This window comes from Cucumis melo, chromosome 9 (genome assembly GCF_025177605.1).
Source record: "Cucumis melo cultivar AY chromosome 9, USDA_Cmelo_AY_1.0, whole genome shotgun sequence".
NCBI classification, from domain to species: Eukaryota; Viridiplantae; Streptophyta; class Magnoliopsida; order Cucurbitales; family Cucurbitaceae; genus Cucumis; species Cucumis melo.
In genome coordinates, this window is record NC_066865.1 from 6,239,846 (window position 1) to 6,259,437 (window position 19,592).

The window sequence follows — 19,592 nt, forward strand, 5'->3', positions numbered from 1 at the left end:
CGGAATAATAATGTACATTTTTAAAATTCAGAACCAGATACAAACTTCCATCACAACTTAGGACTAAAAAGATAATTCTTCATAAAGTATATCCCTACTCATTATCTATTTTATTACATGTTTGTAATATTTTTTTAAAAAAGATGTTATAGAGGATGAATTTGGATTACGTTTTCAAGTGCTTAATTTAAAAAATAAATTATATTGAAAAAATTGCAGTAATTAATATCTAATGAAATAATTCTTAAAATATATTTTAAACAATTTTTACCAAAAAGTTAAACATAAATATGTTTTTTTAAAGTTGTTTCAAACAAGCCAAAAACATCTTAAAGAGCATTTTCAAAAATAGCAAAATATTATAATTATTTACATGATATAGTAAAATTCGTACAACCTTTTATAACTCATTTGAAAATGTTGATATCATTGATAAATAGCTTCATTTTATGTGTTATTCATATATTTACATGTATCAAACTAATTATAATAATTTTTTTTATTATTAAATATTTTGTTAAAATTTATTACTTTAATTCTTATATGAAATATAAATATTTTGAGAGATGTTCTATTTTTTACGATTTTCAAGACAAAAAGATAGAATATCATGAAAGAAAAGGTGGAGGGAAAAATGGGCCACCAGGGATATAACATTTGAGCTTAAATTAATTAAGGATATAGCAAAAGTTTTAAAAAATTGCAAATATGACAAATTTTAACTACGATCCAAAGTAAAAGATGAAAATGCCCCTGCAAGCAGATACACTTCACGCTTCTGCTGCTTCGTATTCCAATTTCAAACACAGACTTCACGCTTCAGTCTTCACGTTTTCCCTCCATCTTCCACTTTCTTCTCCTTTCTTCGTATTTCGATTTGATTTTTCGTTGCCAGTGCCTTCGTTTTCTGCTTCGCTTCATGTTCTCAACTTCATCATCTACAGACTTCTTTGCTTTTCGTTATTCTTGTAACGCCCCAACAAATTTGATTTCCTTTTCATTATTATCTTAAGTGTGGATACAGAAATTTCGAATTTATTTGAGGAACTTGATTATTTTGACCTTGTGATTAATTAAGGTTTAGAGTTATAATTATTTTGATTTGGATAATAATTGTTTTATTTGGAAAATAAATTTGGTAAAGTTATTTGTTGAAGATTAAAGATATTTGGGTTGAGGAAAGAGAGAATTGATTTTTGTTAAAGATAACGGTGAGATATTATTTGGAAAAAGAAAAAGGAAAAGAAGGGATTGATGTGATTGGTTGGAATTGAGATTTCGGAGGAAAAGGAGTAAAACATTAAATTAAAGCAAAAATAAAATAAAATAAAAGGTTTTATTTTATTTAAATGGGGGCATTGAGATGTGCAATTAATGCACCATCACCATCATCTTCAGCAAAGGAAAAAAAAAGAGAAAACCCTAGCAAGCTGCTGCCGCCTTTCGCCAGACACCGCCGTCGGGCGTTCACTGCAGATCAGCCGAGCCGTGCTGCCACTCGTCCCGAGCGAGCCGATCCACTCCGCGTCCCCCTCTGCCACGAAACCAGCTGTCGCCCAGTCGCGACCGTCCGTCGGAGCTGAGCGTCGGCCGCTGAAACCGAGCGTCGTCGATTGAAGTTGCGAAGCCGAGCCGCATCTCTGCTCCGCGTAAACCCCGAGCCGACCCGCTCCAGTCGCCAGCCGAGCCGCATCCATCCGCTAACCGAGCCGCGCCTGCTCCATGCCTCAAGCCGCCCTGTGCCGTGTTCGTGAGCCGAAATTCTTCAAGCCGAGCCACCAAGCTGATCCCTACTCTTCCAGCCGAGCCGCCAAGCCCTTTTGAGCCACCTAGTTTTTGGTCCTTTCCCCACCTGTCATTGGTAAGTTTTTGGTAAGTTGGTTGGGTTTTTGGCATACCCAACGAAGAGTAATTTTGGTTTTTAAATAATTTAATTTTAGATTAAATTAAATTATCTTTCTGAAAGGGCCGGTTGGACCAATTGGAGTTGGAGTGTGGGATTTCTCGACTTAAATGGAATTATTGCAACCTTGATCTTGGGTAAGTTGCTTCGAACGACTTTTGGACTTCTTTTCCATGAAGGTTAGGTTATTAATTGTTGTTCCTAACCATTTAGGACCTCGCTGCTTGGAAAGCACACTTTTTCTTGCTGTTAGGACTCGTCAAGCAAATCTCCAGGTAAGAGATTTCTACTACTAGCTCTACGACTAGAACCATGAGACTGCATACACTTCCAGTTATGCACGTTAAGGACTAGACTGTATAACACATGTAAATTAATGAGAGCATGATGTGACTGATGATGTGGTTTTATATGATGGCATGGTATAATGTGATGACGTGGCTTATTATGACTGTATGTTTGATATTGTGATGAGATGTGAGATGATGATTAGACTGATACGATTACACGATGATGTTATGTTTGTGTATGTTATGGTTGGGGTACCTGTTAGCTTAGCCTATTAGAGTCGTACCTGCATGGGTGTCCTTCGGGATCACCACCGATTTAGGACGGCGTAGTCCGACGGGACGCCAGTCTAGCATGGATATAGATATGATTCGAGTGATTCGACGGGATCCTCGCAACCCGATTGTCTTAGTGTTTCCTCTGGGTTCGCTACAGACCAGTATGTCCTAGGTGCTCCCCCGGGACACCGAATACCAGAATTTCGTTCCTACGGGAGCGCATGTTGCACGTGTTCGAGAACGTGCCAGTTATTGGGTACCTTTTTCAGGACTCTAATAGGAAGTTAACAGGCACCTAGTGGGACTAGTAGTGGGTCCCTTACGGAGTATTTTATACTCACTCTCTCCATGTCATGTTTTTCAGGTAGAGGCCGAGGTAGGGGTAAGGGCAAGCTGGCGAGCGACCAGAAGTGACCGTGGCGAGCCATAGGGATCTCTGCTTTCACTTACACCCCGTTTTAAACATTAGTACTTGAGTTTTATTTTTCTTTATTTACTATTTCGTTTCTTTAAAAGTAGATAGGGCCCGAGTAGGATTTTAATATTTGTTTATATTTCGCACATTACCTTGATTTGGTTTTTATAAATAAAATTCTGAGGTTTTATTCATTTTAACCAAACTTTATGACTTAAATTATGGTTATTTACATTTAGTAATGACTTCAGCTCAGTATAAGGAGTTGGGTCTTTACAATTCTCCACTTCAATTGTAAGTTATTTGTTTTTCTTTTGAAATCATAAGTTATTTTCGTAAGGTATATTTGTTTTCTATTTAGTCGTAACTTGTTTGAAATAGATTTTTTTTCTTTTTCTATTTGTTTGAAATCGATTTCTTCCTTTTATGTTTGGCTCTACTTTGTTTTTTCAGTTTGTGTGTAAGGTTTAGGGTCTATTAGACTTGAAGGATGTTTAGTTTGTTTGCTTTAGAATGTTATTAGATAATTTAGTTAATGTAAATTTTTATGTGTTGTTGTTTAGGTTCTATCAGTGATATGTTTCTGTCAAATTGAAAAGGATGTTTAACTTGTTTGTGTTGGATTGGTATTAGATGTTTTAGCTTAATATGCATTTATTATCTATTATTGCTTATGGTCAATCAGTGATATGGTCTATCCATGATATGTTTCAATCCTTGATAGACTTAGAAGATGTTTAGCTTGTTTGACTTGAGAAGTTAATAGAAGCTCTAGTTTAATGTGCATTTTTTTTGTGTGATGTTACTTAAAGTCTATCAGTGATATGTATCACTGATTGATAGATTTGGAGTATGTTTAACTTGTTTCTATCTCGATAGACTTTGAGGATGCTTAACCTGTTGATTTTGGATGTTAGTAGAGGCTTTAGTTTAATGTGCATTTTTTATGTGATGTTGCTTAGGGTCTATCGATCATATGCTTTCATATGTTTCTATCATAGATAGATTTGGAAGATGTTTAACGTGTTTGCATTGGAATGTTAGTAGATGCTTTAGTTCAATGTGCATTTTTCTATATGTTATTACTTAAAATCTATTAGTGATATGTTTTTATTACTAATAGACTTTTGACAGACTTTGAGTATGTTTAGTTTAGTAGATGTTAAATAAGCTATACACAGGACAAAAGGGCCAATGTGACCCAGAGACCTTGAAGCCCAATTTTGAGCGGGCTTTTGTGAATGCTTTGACATTGGCTCTGACTAGATAAATAGGCCGAATTCAAAGTTTATTTTGATAAATAGTAAAAAGAATATTTAATTATAAAAATGAAAAGAAAAAAAATCAACAAAAATAAGCGTGAAATTATTAAAAAAAGAGAAAAGAAAAAAAAGAAAAATACTCAATTCATATATAAAATTCTATAGTGGGTTTGTTTGGAGGAGAGAAAGGAAAAGAGAGGAATAAAATGGTTCTCTAAGAGGAAATTAAAGGAATAAGTTTAATTCTCCTTATTCTTTCTTAATTATTTTATTTGCTTTGTTCCTCCCGATCCCTCTCTTTCTTTGACATAAGTTGTGCTATTGTTATTATTATTTTAAATTAAGAAATTTATTATTATTTTAAATTAAGAAATTTATCATTATTATTATTTTAAATTAAAATTTTATTATTATTATTGTTATTATTATTATTTTAATACTATTTCAAAATAAATTTGTACAAGTAATTGACGTTAACCATTTAACTGCATTAAAAAAAATTGTTTATCGTATTTCATTTCGTTTCAATGTTATTATATTGGTTGTCGTTTTTTTAAATTGATTGTTAATGATGCGCAATTTCCCAATATTGCACCTATAACGTCAACTTAAAGAAAATACACGTAATTTTTTTCACACGTAACACATCAATTAATTTTTTGGCACGAAAAGTTTGAGTACAAAACATTCAAAATTGAAATCATTGTTCACACGAGATTTCGGGCGAAATTTAATTCGTGGAATCGAACTTTGGATTGATTTATGTATTGTGGATACAATCTCTAATATTTACTCCTTTGATTCTTTCTCTCGGATAGAAAAAGTAAAATTTAAAACTTCATGGTCTTCGATCTTCAAGAAGTTGTAACTACAAGTCAGTTCGAGCTTCAATCTTCTGGAATTCAAGGAAAGTTTGATCTTCCAAGTCAGAAAGAAGGTTGATGATAACTTGCACGTCTTAAGAGGCTTCAGAAGTTTTTGTCTTCAATTCTTCAGAGCTTCGATTTTCTCTTCAATCAAAGGTCCCCCAAATGAATGGTAGATGTCTCTATTTATAGAGAAATTTTATGGGCTTTAAGTGGGCTTGAGCCTGTTTGTTTGTTAGGCTTGGGCCTATCTGTCTGTTGGACTTAAGCTTGGCCCATTTGCTTATTGGGCTTGGGCTTGAGCCCACCTGACACTCTGGGCTTGGGCTTGAGCCCACCTGACACTCTGGGCTTGGGCCCATTTGCTTGTTGGGTTCGTGTCCGGGCCCAATTGTTTGACGGGCTTGGTCCATTATTTCTTGCCCTAATTTATATTTAGGGCTTAATTAGATCAGGTACAAGAAAGCTTAATTATCCAAACCCAATCAAATTATGATTATCACAATATTTATTGTGATGACGTGGCGAAATTTAATTGGCCAAAATTTATTGCTCAACAATCATATAAAGCTAATGAAGCATGTTTTTCGATAAAAATTCTAAATTTCAATAAATAAAATACGAATATTGTGTATTGGATTTACAATACGAATTAAAAAAATATATACATTCTATGAATTAAAAAATAATTTTAAAATCGATGGTTAATGATACACAATTTTCCAATATTACACTTACAACGTCAATTTATAGAAAATATGTGTAATTTATTTCGCACGCAATGCATCAATTAATTTTTTGGCATGGAAAGAAAGCTTGCGTACAAAACATTTAAAATTGACATTATATTTACGAAAGCTAATAAAACACGTTTTCCGATAATAATTTCAATTTTTGGTAAATAAAATAAGAATATTTGTGTATTGTATTTATAATACGAATTTAAAAAAATACATTTGTACAAATTTTAAAAAGAAAAAAGAAAAAATAATTTTTTTAAAATCGATCATAAACGATATGTAATTTATTGATATTGCACTTACGACATCAATTTAAAGAAAATACATGTAATTTCTTTCGCAGGTAACATATCAATTAATTTTTTGACATGAAAAGCTGCATACAAAACGTTCAAAATTAACATCGTATTTACGGAAGCAAACATGTATTCTGATAAAAATTATAAATTTTGATAAATAAAATACGAATATTTGTGTATTGAATTTATAATATGAATTTTTTTTTAAAAAAAATACATTTTTATGAATTTAAAGAAAAATAGAAATAATAATTTTTTTGTCATAATCATTTCCACTTATTCATTCTTTAAACAATGAATATAAAATAATTCTCATAATCCTATTCTTTATTCTTTCTCTAAATAAGGATTATTATTATTATTTTCTTTTCATAATATCCATTTTCTTTATTCTTTTTTGTCCCTTATTCATTTTCTTCTCCCAAACACCCATAAATTTCAATACATAATTTGAAAAGTCTCTTAGACAATTTAAAAACAATAAAATATAGTATAATTAAACCACTTTCAATATAATCAGTGCTCCTACCAAAATCCCAAATCGACCCATCCTTCGCTAACGCCTCAAACAATTCCTAATTTTTTTCATCGTTCTTCTTCATTCATGCCTAAAACAATTAACCAAAAACCAAAACCCATAACTTTTTCAACTAAAAATTGTTCCAATGCTGCCAAAGACGTCAACAGTTGCTCGCAACTCATCCCTAAGTTGCTCGCCTATCACTCTTTTCACCATCGCTCACCTACCATTGATCCATCGCTGCTACATAGTGACTCCACTGCTCGTTTTACTGTAATTCGAGGTTCGAGGTTGCATGTAACAAAATAAACACAATACATTTTTTCTTTTATTGAGTGCATAAACAATTTTCCTACTTTTCGAAAATCAAATTCAATAATAAGTGTATGAGTGTATGACTGAATGAATGATAGAATCTCTAAACTTTCAAAATAAACGAGGGTTGAAACTTAAGAATTCGAAAAATGAGACGAGTTTCCAACTTCTTGCGGCTAGTTTACAAAACTTGAGTTTTTTTTTCTCTAATTTTCTTTTAAATAATTAGCAAATGGTTCTTTTAAAATTCCCTACGATGTACTTTTTAAAATTTAACATACAATCTAAAAAAATATTTTGTAATTGAAAAAACAAATATTAGCTTTAGTAGTTTGTTGAGATTTGAAAAATCAAATATTATTTAAAAAATAAAAAATAATTGTAACGTCCACGAATTAAAGGTAATTTTTGTTTAGTTAGGTTGGAACTATTGGGTGTAAAATTTTAGTTAGTTGTTCGAAAATTGTTTGATTTTATGGAGATTTATGATAATATAATTATTTAGAGTATGTTTGGAGTGAAGATTGACTTATAGTCTGACATTATAATAATATGAGCATTATAATAGTTTGCGTTTGGGACAGGTAAAGACTATAGTTTGCGTTTGGGATGCAGACTATTATAGTCTGTGTTTCATAATCTACGTTTGGGATAAAGACTATTATAGTATGTGTTATCATAAACTGTGTTTAGGTAGAGATTATTATAACCTGTGTTATTATAAGCTATGTTTAGGATAAAAATTATTATAATATGAATTTTTTACTACTTTTTTTTTCGTACACATGTACTGTGTATGAAATATATATTTTTCTTAAATTGAATTTATTAAATCTTGTTATATAGAGCGAATATTTTAGAATTTTTTGGATCTTGCCATATATTTTGAAAAACTCCTATCTGATTTGCAATCTTCCCACTTAATAAATGGGATTCAGATCAGAAACGTTTTTCAAAATATACGGGGGAATATTTTAAAAGTCATCTTTCGATTTTTACCATAAATTTGTTAGGTTATTGGCTTATTGCAGTGTTCAACCTAAACTTCTGTTTTCTTCAAAATTTGCTCTAAATTTATATCTTTTACAATTTCTACCATTTATTCGATCGTCCCTAATCCACCACCTCATTTAACAAAATATCTCCTTAATTTCAATAATATCAAGTTTCACATAAATTAATTTGATTAATGCACAAACTATAGGTTGGAGATATTTTAACCACATTAGTTTTTATTTAAGAGAAATTCATATAGGTAGCAAATAAATTAAAACTGTTTACAAATTAATATAACCAAAAAAAAAATAAAAAAATTACAAAGATTATATAGAATTCTTTTAGAAGGATATTTCTCTAATTTTATACCATGTATTTTAATATATATATATAATGATTATTTGTTTTTTTTAAAGATCAATGTTAAAATTGCAACACTTACATTTGTGGCTTATGTGATGAATTTATTATTGAGGGTAACATTTTGAAGTAATGAACAAGTTTAGGGATAGATTTCTTCTCTTTGAAAATTAAACTAGTAATTTACCCTTCTAGGACCTAATTAAGAACAAGATATCTTTAGCTGGTTCTGAATTGTCAACTCCTAAAGATATAGTTTGTTACATTCGTGCTAAACATGGTTTAAGCATATCTTACCAAAAAGCATGGTGTGCTCGTGAGGTTGCATTGGATGAGATTCGCGGATCTCAGGAGGACTCCTACAAGATGATACCCCAATTTGCATACATATTGGAACTCAACAACCTAGGTATATTGGCAATATACTTATTCATATATTTCATTAATTTGCCGTTATTATTTCCTTAACATTTTTTCGTCATATGTTTATTACTTTTTTTTATGTTCATAGGTTCTGATGTTGAATATAAAGTTAATGCCGATGGTAAATTTCTTTACTTCTTCATAGCATTATTTGCTTTCATTTCTAGTTGGCAACATTGTCATCCAGTCATTTCTATTGATGGAGCAAATCTGAAGAATAAGTACGGTGATACTCTTTATCTGCTTCAACACCTGATGCCAATGATCAGATATTTCCAATAGCTTTTTATATTGTGGATTCTGAGAATGATTCCTCATAGACCTGATTTTGCAACCAATTAAAGAGAATTATAGGTGGCCGAAATGAAGTTGTCATAGTAGCTAATAGGCATAAAAGTATATGCAAAGCCATAGAGATAGTATTTCCCAACGTTCTACATTGCATGTGCTTTATTCATTTACTTAAGAACCTGAAGTTGAAGTATAAGATAATAGTTGATATCGTATTTCATGCATGTGGGAAGACTTTTAATATTGTAGACTTCGAACTCGAAATGCGTTTGTTGGAATCTTCTGCCCCTGGTATACATGAAGAGCTTGAATCCATTGGTTTTGATAAATGGTATCGTGCGTACTCAACACGTAGGAGATATAATGTCATGACCACTAATATATCTGAAAGTTTGAATTCTATTATGATTTTTTGAACGAAGAAATGAGGTTGATTATCAAGAGACGCAGATTTTACCAAAATCATTAAAGGTATATTAAGAGAACAGATTGAACGTAGTCTATCAATGAAGGTATGCTCAATTTATTTATATTTACGTATATTCTTCATATACATCACCATATTTCATATATACATTATATAATTCTTTTATATATTTGCAATGTAGGTTAATCCGGTTAATAACATGAAATACTAGGTCATAGATGGAACCTCCCAATATGTGATTTACTTACCTACAAAGGTTTGTAGTTGTAGAATGTGGGATTTATTGAAAATACCTTATGCGCATGCATGTGCTGTTTTCTGCATGAAACATTTATCAATTAAGTCATATGTCTCACCTCTTTACTTGAACAACACTTTGAGTTCAATATATAGAGGCGTAATAAATCCCTTAGGCGATCATCGACAATAGCAAATACTTGATGATATTATGTTCATTGTCATCCTTACACCTAATGTAAAACGTGCAGTTGGTCGACCGAAGAAGATTAAAATTCCTTCAAAAATAGAGTTCAAAAGACGCGTTAAATGTGACCGTTGTGGACATGTTGGTCATAACCGAAAGAGATGCAAGTTTTTCTTATTGAACTAGATTAATCGTGATTTATTGTGTGTTATATTTATAATTTAATTTTTTTATATTGTAATGTTGTTAAAATTTTAACTTCAATTATAAATGTGTCCTCAATTTTGGAAAAAATTTCATACGTCTAGAATTATGTTTACATTATTTTCCTTAGTTATCTGTTGTTATATACTTCATATTATTGAAAATATACATTGCACCATTTCCCAATTTTTCAACCACATGATATGTAAACCCGATATTTTCTTGGTTTAATTTCTTTAAATGTGGAAAAAAAAAAGAAAAAAAAATGGAAATTAAGTGTAAATATAAATATATATATTTATATATTAAATAGTTTTATTCAATTAATTAAAGAAAAGAAAGAAAAGAAAGGACAAAAAGAAGAAAAGGAGAAGAAAATTTCATTTTCTCTTTTCTTCTTCTTCTTCTCCTCCCTTCACCGCCAAATTTGAAGACATCCAAGTTCCTTTTATTTTTTTTTCTTTTTCCTTCTTCAATTTGCAGAGAACTTCTAAGAGAGAGTTTGGAAGAAGAAGAGAAATTTTACTAGAATTTTTAGGTTGAAGAAGAGGAGGAGAACTCAAACAAAGTGTATCAATGGCTGAATTTTAGTTCATTCTGCACATCACTGGTTTTTAATTCGGTTTGAACTCTTCAAAAGGAATTAAGAGGTGAGATTTATATTTACTGAAAGTTAACTCATTTTTAAACAAACTTTATGAAGAACGTTGGAGCAAATTCGGATTTTCATTTGGTGCTTTTTGATGAAGAAAACAGAGCAGTTGGTTTTCACTCGAAATCAGGAGGTCTCTTGTTTTTCTTGTATTTCAGAGTGTATCGGTGGAGTTAGAATTTCTATTTGGTATGGTTGGAAAGCTTATTCCATTTACTACAACTTTCATGAAGAAATTGTAAACCAAAAACGACTAAAAATTGGTTAAATTGTAGGAACAAGTTAAAGAGGTCGTGTGCGCGCGATTCTGGAAGTGGTTCTGTTTTGAGGGTTATATGTGTTTATGCACGGGGAATCAGATTTATATGTCTTCAGGTAAGTTTTAGAGGATCTCAAAATGAAGAGTTTGATATAAAGAACACTCATTTTGGTTAAGTATTGAGAAAGTTATAGTTCTTTGAAGTTTATGTTAGAAATCTGGAAATTTTAGAGAATTGTTGAAATAGGATTTTATTTCTTAAGCTTTGTTTTCGTAAGCGTCATCTTTGGTGCGACATGTTATGTATATCTTTAGGAAACCAGAATGTTTAAGGTTTTAATACTTGGTTGCGTTGTTGGCAGGCCGAGAAGAATTAAACCGAGCTTATAGACCAAGGATCTAGCCCAAGACTGTGAGTGACAAAACCAACTTTGAAATATTTTCCATAACTGTTATTATGATTGAATGCGATAAATGTTTATTTACGAAGCCATGAAAGGTATTTGAATTTCATGACTATTTTCAAGTATACATTTGGAGACTAGATTTCTTAAAGAAATTTATGCTAGCACGTAGATATTAAATGTTTGGAAAATATTTAAACCACAATATTTTAAGCAAAGCATGAATTAGTATGAAGTTTTGTTTTAAGAACTACAATTTTCCACGAAAGAGCTGAGTAAAGTTCGAGCTTTGTGTAAAATTTATAAGCAGGCATGTTTTAATATTTTATGATGATTTATGAAATTTTCATTAACTACATGACTGAGATCTTGAGCCTGAGGCTAGAGATTACCGTGTGCACACTGGTTAGATTTCGTTGTTGACGTTGAGTGTACTCCGTAACAACGATGTTGTCGTGAGTGCTGGGCGGGCCCCACTACGACAAAGACGATGGGAGTGCTGGGCGGGCCCCACTACATCGTAGTGCTTGTAAACGTTGTTGTACTAGGTGTACCCTACACAACGTAGATTCGTCATGTTAGTTAAAATGCTTCGATATACTTGATATGCCTTGCTAGATTTCAATGATGAACATGCTGAGTATTTAAGGAAGCTATTCTTACTATTACACATTTACATTTACGACTTGTATAAACAGATTTATATGTGTAAAGTTTTCACGTGCTCTTATCTTTAAATTCATAGTTTTAAACTGAGTCACTCACTGAGCTTCATAGCTCACCCTTTCCAAAATGTTTTACCCATTTTCCAGGTAGAGATCGACTTCCCGGTGCCTGATAGACTGCCTTAGTCTGCGGAAGCTTCATTATCGATTGCCAGTACGTGTTTTGAGTTGGGCATAAAGTCTGTTGTGTTGTGATGTATTCACACCCTTGTATGTTATAGATACTCCACAGTTTGTATAAGCTTTAGGAGCTGTAGTTGTGTAAATTTTGTTGGTTATATTTTGATTAAGGTGTCTTTAGGTTTACTCGTGAAATTGGTAAATTTTGAGGTACACTTCATGTATGTGTTTGACTAGCTGTGTTTGACTAGCCTAGGATCCGCTGTGTTTTGTGGCATGTACAATAGTTTATATACTAGATTGGCAAGTTCATCACATGAAAGTTTTAAGCAGAGTCGACAGATACAGGTATATAAAAAGCGTTGTTCGTCGGCTTCACGCCATCTTTCGGTCTAAGGTAGCAGGTAGTCCGGGAGGGGGTGTGACATGATATTCTTTCCATTTTAATATATATCCAATTATAATGTTTATTATATGTTATATACACAATATTATTACATATATAGGAAACAATTTTATACAAAACATTCCAATTGTATTTTTTAATTATCCACTAATTTTCTTAATATCCCATATTTACCAATGATGTATACATTATTTTCCTTAGTTTTCTAGTTCAAATTTTGCATTGCAAAATCATATACGTAATATTATTGCAAATATACTTAACATAAACATTTTATCACATTTTCCATGTCAATAAACATCAAATTATAATGTATAGTATCCTGATATACATCATATTATTGAATATATATCATGTTATATCCATTATAACCTTATCCCAATCAAAAAGTTTCTCATCAGATTCATTTCATCTTCCATAACTGATACATGTTGTTACATCTCAAACATACATTTCATTCATTTCAACCATGTTTCTTTAGATAAATAAAGCATTCAATTTATAATATCCTTTCATCAAAGTACGTATCTATTTGTATCTGTTAACAAACACAATATACAATTTATAAAAGTTATAAAATTTCAAAGTTGTTCCTTCAAATCCAAATAACATAATTCAAATTACAATCTTAAAAGTTGTTTCTTCATTTTTCTAATACAAGGTACTACAAACCTTAGGAGAGCAATTTAAAAGTTGGTGCTTCAAATCCTTGACTATTCAACTCTATTTTTTCCTTCTTTGGCTCCGTCAATCCAAATTTCGTTGTGAAGGAATATCTCAATATCGTAGAAGGTAAATTTCCTCTTCTCATGCTCTTCCTCGCTACTTGTTGATAAGCAATATCTCTACCTTGAACCTGTTATTCCAGTGAATAATTAGAAATGTACATTTCAATATTACGACATACATATGATCAACATTTGAAATATACATACAGTAATTGTAGCACTCTTAACAACTACAGGTCTTTGAGCTGGTCTCTTTTCCAGTTTTTTCTTATACATAAAGCACATTTAGCGTATTTTATAATAGTTTCAATCTACATATAACTTCAAAAACAATAACTATATTTACTAAATTACTTACCATCATTTTTATTGCTTCTTTTTCAGTTTTGTCTACTTCATTAAGTAGCGCAGTGCTATTTACTACTTCATTAAGTAGCGCAGTGCTATTTACTACATCATCAAGCAAATCATTTTGTTCTCCGTGATCATCTTCATATTTAGTATGTAATATACACATTTATAAATTAAAATATACAGCTATATATCTGTCTATAATATACCTCTTGTCTTTCATTTTAAGTTTCATCGTTTTATTCTGATCATCATTAAAGTTAGTATGCAAAACATACATACATACATACATATATATATATGTGACTAATATACAGACCAATCCATAAATCATAATATAGAGATCAATTGAAAATCTACCTGCTGATCATTTTTTCCTTCACTTTCATTTTCGGATTTTTCATCATGTTCTCTTTTATCCCTCATTCCCCTTTCTTCACCATTATTTCTATCACCTTCACCTCCATCATTCTCGTTATTCTCATCCCTTTGTATGGTTTCATTTGGTTCCACTGTTTCCTTTTCCTTCTCTTTCAACATATTTTCAGACCTTCGACCTCCAGAATCAGTTTATCCAATTACATGTTTAAAGATTGATTGTTTGCCATCATTAGTTCTTGAAATTTGAGGAAGTATACAAGAACTTCCTCGTTGGATTGCTCAGCTTGCCGTGAGCATTCTCCTTTCTCAAATCTTTCATTAGTTTCCTCCCTATTTTGCTTTTCATGGAACGTGCTTCGTTCCACGAAATCATCCTCAAGAAACATGGCCTTGTATTGGAATTGTTTTAGAAATGACATTCAGATATGAGTTTATACTATATGCATATACATATATAATATTAACAATAAGTATAAAATATACAGCTCGCATCAAACTTGTTCATGGTCGAAAACTCTTTCTGCCAGTTCTTTCCATTATGGGTGGTTGTCAACTACCTAGTTCAACATGCATATCTTTTTGTGATCAATTCTTTAGGCACAAAATATTGAAGGTCCAGTCAACAGTGAGATACAGTCATACACCCATACTAAAAGAGAGTAAGCAAATCTAGAGATTCCAACAGCTAGGGCAGAAGGGGTTTTTTTTTATAGAATCTATTAGCACATTATACACTATCCTTCCCCATGGATACACATTAAACTATTTTTTATCATCCACTAATTTGATGTGTTCCAAATCAATATCGGTTGTGAATTATTTTCCAAGGAGAAAATTCTCTAGGAAGTATATATTTGTCATTTTATTTTATCTTCCTTCTTCAGTTTTTTAGAGTCATTAAATAAAAATGAGATCCTTAATCTTGGTATAGGGTCTTCATTCTTGAAGTGCTTGGATATAAATTTTTCCTTCACCTTAGATATTGGATTGGTTCTTCATATCTTACTTCCTTCTTATATATATATATATATTTAAACTATTTCCACCATTTAAAATTCAAATTCAGAAAGTAAAAAATATACATATGTATTATCCTCAATCATAATAGGATCATCCTTGTTTGATTTAATATTTTTCAACCTCGATCCTATGCATCTTTCGCTTGTATGAACCATTTTTTTTCAACCTTATCCTACATATTATGATACAATATAAACTACAGATTATGATACAATACAACCTTATCCTAGCCAAACACATTTTGTTTTTTGTTTCATTTGATTTTTAAGAATATAAATATCAGTAAAAAATATATACAACATGAATTACTTAATTTTTGGTTTACACAAAGAATCTACACTACACTTTAAAGTGGTTGTTTAAACAGAAATTCAACACTTCAATATATACAGACTTCAAAATGGTGGTTTAAACATGAAATATATACAACATACATTACTTAAAATTTGTGTTTTACACAGAGAATCTATACTTTAAAGTGGTTTAAACAGAAATCAACACGAGAACACTAACGTCTTTGATAGTCTCATTTTCTAAATCAAATAGTTTGAAGAAGACTGTTAAAGTTCGTAAATAAATACGATTGATGGTATATATACCCCATTTTATTTCATATAAGAACTATAAAAAAACACTCATCGAAATGGAAGATTTTTTCTGAACACAATGATGGAAAACGACAATGGTCGGATGGTGAAGCTCTGTTGAATAATGAGAGAATGAAAACTCTAATGTAAACAATGGTCTGCGGAATAATGAGAGAATGGTGGTAGTTTTCCCAGACGAACTGCACTTTCCTTAGTGCACTGATTTTCCTCTCTCCACGCTTCTAACGTCTAGCTTTCCTTCCGTTTGAATTGTTTTTTTTTCGTTCACCTAAAATAATGATGGGTATTGTATTAAAATAACCCATACTTTTGTGAAATAAATAAGCGCATTTAGGTCTTTTGTGGAATATATGACAAAATTAGGCACATTGTGTAATATCTTAGGGCAAATTAGGCCATTTGAGTTAAAACCCATTAACTTAATGAATGTGGTATTTATACAAGAAAATCAAGGATGGAAAGGTAAATTCTTTACAACAACTAATTAACAAATCTTCAACTAAGTAACATTTTACTAACTAATTATATCAACTAATATTCCCCCCTCAAGATGAAGTACAAAGATTACAGATTGCCATCTTGAACATAAACTCGTGTATAATTGATGAAGGAAGTGGCTTAGTGAACATATCAGCTAGTTGATGTTAGGATTTAATGGATAGAAGCTTTTATTGTCCCCGTTAAATTTTATCACGTATGAAGTGGCAGTCTATTTCAATGTGTTTAGTACGCTCATGGAATGTTGGATTAGAAGCGATGGAAATGGCCACATGGTTATCACAATATATTAAGGTTGGAGCTTGATGAGGAATTTGCAAGTCTTGAGGGAGGTGAGTCAGCCATGTAATCTCACTTGATACACTTGCTAAAGCTCTGTATTCTGCCTCTGCTGATGAGTGTGAAACCGTGGCTTGCTTTTTAGTTTTCCATGATACAAGGGATTTTTCAAGAAAGATGCAAAAGCCAGTGATTGATTTTTGAGTGTCTAAATAACATCCCCAATCTGAGTCAATGAAGGTCTTGATGTTAAATTCTTTTAAGGCCTAAAGCATTATGCCTTGTCCTACTGTGCCTTTTAGGTCGCGTAGTAGGTGTGTTGCAGTTGATGCCCTAAATGTCATGGTCTTGTAGTTTGTAATTGTATATATTATACAAACTTTTATTTATCTAATAAGTATTTTATTTTATTTGACATTTAGTTGCATTAACCCACAAAACCAATAAACTAACATCCAAGGTTATCTTCTGTAACCTAAACATGTATGTGGAGACATACAAGTGGATCATGTATACAGGGGAAGGAGCAATATTCCGGTCTGTAGTAAATGGATAAGGTTGGATACCTTATCCTAGTGGCACTACGAATACGGTCTGCTTTGTAGTTGTTATAACTGTTCTAAAGTGCTACAAATGATTTGATCCTAATCATTCATGTCGAGACATTAAAGCAGGGGTATTCTATACAAAGAGTTTGTATAAGACCGGACCATGAAATGAATAGTCTCTCTTATTAACACTGTTACTAGTTGAGACTTATTTCACCAAGATGACCATAGGTGACTTGACTTGAATCCTAAGTGAGTCGTGAACTTCTACCTATGAAGGTGGTTCTTTGATTTGCATGGGTGAGAGTGGCTTATGTCGTTGACTTAATATACCTACCATTTTGGGGATTCGTCTGATTGGAAAGATGGGAACACAACTACACAATAAGAAATTCACTCATTCTCTGTAGATAGAGTAAGTAGAAAAATTGCTCTCTTTAAGGCTGATTCAAAGGCTTGAACAATGTGGCGCCACACCCTTTTTTGGCTTGAGAGGAGTTCAATTATAGTAGGACTATAATTATTGTTCATTAGAGGAATCAATGGTACTTAAGGAGTTAGATGTAATTACAAGGGCAAAATGGTAAGTTTTAGCCTAGCTGTACTTAAGAGCAATTTGTGAAGGGTCATTGCACTGTTCAGTAAGAAGAGTGCAACTATTAGTCTTTGGTGGAATGACTATGGAATGACTAATAGTTAATGAATAAAGATTAATTTAATTAAAGAATTTAATTAATTAATCCTATATCATTGGAGCTTCAATCTGTAGGTCCATAAGATCCCCTTGTTAGCTCAATAAGGATAAATGAGAATTAAATTTATTTTGGTTTAATTTGAATTGTTAAAATTGATTATAGGAAATAATTTGTATATGATACAATTAATATAATGTATTTGATACATTATAATATAAAGTTTTTATGAGAGAAATTAATATTTGAATATGATTCAAATAATAATAATAATAATAATAATAATAATAATAATAATAATAATAATATAAATAAGATTCATAAATAAACTATAGGTTAAAATTAATATGGATTCGATTCATATTATAACTATAGATCATATGGGAGATCTAAACTATTGGTTATATTATATATGATATAATATAAAGTTTATATTATATGAAATATAATATAGATTAAATTTATATTAAATTTATTTTATTTTAATTAATATAATTTTTTTAAATAAATAGAATAACTCTTACGTGGAATAAAGGGAGTAAGTTATTTTGATAACTTCCCCCTCTATATCAATGGTTAAGATTTTTTCTTAAAAAGAAAGAGAAAGATTTATAAAAAGCTCTCTTTGTTTTTTTAATTAATCGATCTCTCTACATTCCAAAAACAATAGTGAATTCTCTCACCAAAATTAAAGAAGCCCACAACTCTCCATGATTCTTTACCTGGAGAATAACGTGAAAGATTTCGTGGTGTTCTTGAAAGCTTGGAAGAAGAGTTCTTTAAGGTTCTACAAAGGTTAATTTCTTTACTCATTTTCCTCCATAGAAGCATGCTTAGGCTTTTTGTTTTTTTTTTCTTTGAATTTGTTGGTTTTACAAATTGAATTTCACTTGCACGACGTTCATACGTTTCCGCTTTGAAAATTCCATTCCTTCAAGGTGATGCACTACTGTTAAGTGTTTAATATGAGGTTTAGCCAAGAATTGACTAAGTTTGTGAACACAGTAGGAAATGTCTGGCCTTGAGATTTGTAGATATAATAGTCTCTCGATTAGTCTTCTATATGAGGAGGCATCCTTATCATCTAGTGCATTGCCTGATGTAGCAGATAAACACAGGCTAGGCACCATTGGGCATTGAGTGGGTTTTGTGGCCAAAAAACCAGAGTCTTTAAGTATTTATAGGTAGTACTTCCTTTGAGACAAATAAGTGCCTCTTGTTGATCAGGACAATTCAAGGCCTAAGAAGTATTTTACTTGTCCAAGGTCTTAGTAGGAAATGTGATCTGAGTAGTTCCTTTACGGAGGTTATTTTATTGCTTGAAGGGCCTGTGATTAAGATATTATCTACGTATACCAAGAGAGCAACAAATGAGAAACCTTTACCTTTGGTGAAAAAGGAGTAATCTGCTTTGGATTGGAAGAATCCATTTGTGAGTAATATTTCATAAAATTTTGAGAACCATTATCAAAATGCTTACTTTAGCTTGTTGCTTTTTGGAATAATAGCCCAGTGGTAATGTCATGTATACTTCTTCAAATAAGTCGCCATTAAGGAATGCATTATTCACATCCATTTGGCATAGGGACCAGCCAAAGGAGGCTGTTAGTGATAGAAGTACTTTGACAGTGGCAATTTTAGGCACAAGGGAGAAGGTGTTGAGGAAGTCAATGCCTTCTTGTTGACTATAACCTTTTGCAACCAGTCGGACTTTATGCTTATCAACGGTGCCATCAGCATGGTAATGCATCCAACAGCATGATGCCCATGGGAAAGGGGAACAATGCTTCAGGTATTTGTTCTTTTCATGGCAGCTATTTCTGCATCCATAACATTCTCCATGACTGTGATTTTACTACTTGGTGAAAAAAGGATGGCTCATATTCTGTAGACACACTACATAAGAAGGT

At 31.7% G+C, this 19,592-nt stretch overlaps 1 long non-coding RNA gene across 2 annotated transcripts; it reads left to right on the top strand.

Moving 5' to 3' along the window:
* Positions 1-10,347: 10,347 nt before the first annotated feature.
* On the top strand, positions 10,348-12,660 carry LOC127151052 (uncharacterized). 2 transcript variants are annotated; one of them, XR_007823759.1, is made up of 5 exons: positions 10,348-10,661; positions 10,768-10,852; positions 10,939-11,038; positions 11,285-11,334; positions 12,139-12,660. It is a non-coding gene; the product is annotated as an uncharacterized LOC127151052 (long non-coding RNA). The 2 variants fall into 2 exon arrangements; XR_007823760.1 differs by lacking the exons at positions 11,285-11,334; positions 12,139-12,660 and having other exon boundaries at positions 10,761-10,852; positions 10,939-11,247.
* The last annotated feature ends 6,932 nt before the right edge of the window (positions 12,661-19,592 follow it).